This window comes from Montipora foliosa, chromosome 1, assembly GCF_036669935.1.
Source record: "Montipora foliosa isolate CH-2021 chromosome 1, ASM3666993v2, whole genome shotgun sequence".
Lineage (NCBI taxonomy): Eukaryota > Metazoa > Cnidaria > Anthozoa > Scleractinia > Acroporidae > Montipora > Montipora foliosa.
In genome coordinates, this window is record NC_090869.1 from 70,416,878 (window position 1) to 70,419,377 (window position 2,500).

General features: G+C 39.4%; 1 protein-coding gene across 3 annotated transcripts in view; it reads left to right on the top strand.

Annotated features, from left to right (window-relative positions):
* Positions 1-2,500, top strand: part of LOC138007436 (adenosine receptor A3-like) — a 15,525-nt gene that overhangs the window by 3,405 nt on the left and 9,620 nt on the right. The window contains exon 1 of one of the 3 annotated variants that reach the window (XM_068854336.1): positions 1,870-2,022. The exons of the other annotated variants lie outside the window; for them this stretch is intronic. The gene's annotated coding sequence lies outside the window, so the exon portion shown is untranslated. Of the gene's footprint in view, positions 1-1,869; positions 2,023-2,500 lie in introns of those variants that run through there. 3 annotated transcript variants of the gene reach the window in all.

Below are 2,500 nucleotides of genomic sequence, written 5' to 3' on the forward strand. Positions count from 1 at the left end.
TAGGGAATTATTCCAGACAGGAAGACTTTTGTAAAGAAAAAAGATTGCTGCATGTTCTTTATTGTTTTAACCAAGGACATTATTCCCTTAGCTTGCACGCTTATTCTGGTCTTGATAAGTTTTACTTCAATTTCCTCCACTTCGACCGTGAGCTGGTAGAGGCCGTTTGCTTTTTACAACTAAAACGTTTGCGGGTTAAGTAGAATGAGAAACACAATCACTTTTCAAGTTATATACATCTCGCGGTCTTCGAAGCATTTGAAGAGATAAACAATTATCATGTCAAAAAACCTTACCCTAACCCCTTTAATTTGCCAATTTGCTACAGTAGTTTTAGATAGACATAAAACCATTTCTATGTGGAAAGATGAAGCGGCTTGATGAGAATAAAATCAAGAGATTATTTTTAGATTTGTTTAGTTCCGAGTGCTCTCGTCGTGAGCTATTTTAAAGGTGTATCGCGCAGCTAGGCAGGAGCGCTTTGCAAATACGATAAAGTACCAGCTGTCTTAATTTGAGTTTGCATAAATTATCATGAGTCTTACACAGGTCGCAGGCTACTGACATCCTCCCTCCATATCGTTTATATCATTTTTCCGTGAAATGATCTGAAGTAAGATTCCTGGAATGAAATTTTTTTGTCTCTTCTGGCACTGCATCGTTTGTTTGTTTCTATTTTGATTTTCCCTCTCAGTCTTTTCTCTTCACGGATTATGCCCTTGCTGTTGGCAATATCGTTAATATTTACATGTGGAGCTTCATCATATCTGATGAATATCCACTATATCTTACACATCAACTTTCGAACTTCAGTCTATGACTCAATCTTTGTTTATATAAATTTTCTTGCCATTACAAAAAATAACTTAACATTCAAGTTATACAGTAGTTTCCCCAACAATAGGCTGAAAAGAAAAAGTGAGTTAGGGTTCATACAATGCAACTAACCCTAACCCTAACGGTCTCTGACACTGCTCCTAAACAAGAAACAACATCGCTGGAATGAGTAAGGTGCCTGCAGGGAAGGGCCCTTTCTTAGTGAGTTATCAGTGGGTGAAACTGACAGTTCCTTGCAAGCTAAAGGCTACGAATTAGACTCGGTACGGTTAAGGCTTGCAAATTCTGCTTGTCACTTCAAAGTGACCCTTCCGCTCCAATCGTTGTGGGTTTTTCTCCTTGTTTATTTGGCTATTCCTGAACGCAATACCAGCTTTCTCTGCCGGAAAGTCTCACTAGAACGCAACCATATTTTTCGCACCACTGTTCCAGTGCAGTAGTTTTAAGTGATTATCGGTAGTATCGGATTAAGGGGAGTTGTTCACTGATTGTTCAAGATCGCCAAAGATCTGTCAAATCTGAACTTACAGTGCGACGCGCCTTACTGTGGCCACCCAAAAAAGTTTTTAAAACTTATACGCCAATCAGGGTGAGCGAATTTGATTGACACTCACCCCTCCTTACAAAGTTGGCACGGTTGTAGTTGAACACCGTTGAATGGGTTGCTTGAGTTGACGTACTTACACGTAATTGTCAAATGTGAAAGTTTGTTGGGTCGCCACGGTAAGGCGCGCCGAACTGTAAAAGTGTACGGCGTGGTTTTTTTTAATACGGATTTGCGCTCACCTTACCCCTAAGAGAAATAGAAACATATCATTCACAAGGACTCTCGTTCTTTCCGTCTGAGGAAGTGTATGTATATTATTGTTATATTCCTGAAGTTAAAATAGAGGCTCAAAATGAAAAAATCAACTATAAGCTACCGTAAATTATCGACTACGACCTGTACTCGGGGGTCTAAAAGCTTTCTGGGAGAGTAGTGCGAAGGGTTCATAATTCTTCAATATACGTGTATGGAAATGTTAATCTTTAATGGATTAACCAGGAATCTAACAAATGAGCCGTATCCGTCACGAAATCCATTTGATACCGTACCCGTTTGTGTACGTAGTATTTTGATCTGTACAAACCTTCTTGTTGACTGCAGTCGTCGGTGATGGTCTTTTGCTCATGCGAGTGAAATCGGTAAGTAAGAGCACTTTGTATTCTGGCCATACACGAGTAAGAACCGTAAGATTGACCAGCTTGTCAATCTGTGGTTGTTTGTTTATTCCTATGTTATAGTTGAGGACGTGAAACTATGGACGTCCATCGTGTGAGTGAGCGAGTTGAATTAACCAATAAAATGTCTAATTGAAGCATCACACATTCCTTGACTGCGTATTGAGCCCTTTTTATGTAATGTTCTTTTAAAGTTTTATTTTTTGAAGAAACGTCTCTATACTACATTCGACAAGTCTGGATTATGTGCTACGGCATGAAACTTGAGATGATCAAGTGACTCTCCTTCAGTTGCGTGTAAAATCTCTCTTGGGGCTTTCTTTTCCTACAGTTGCACGGATCTCGGTTTCAAAATCGAGGAACAGTCAGCTAAGTAATATGATTTGCTGAAATTTGGAAACCTTAAGTGTATATCCGGAGGCGAAAATACTTCACGAACATT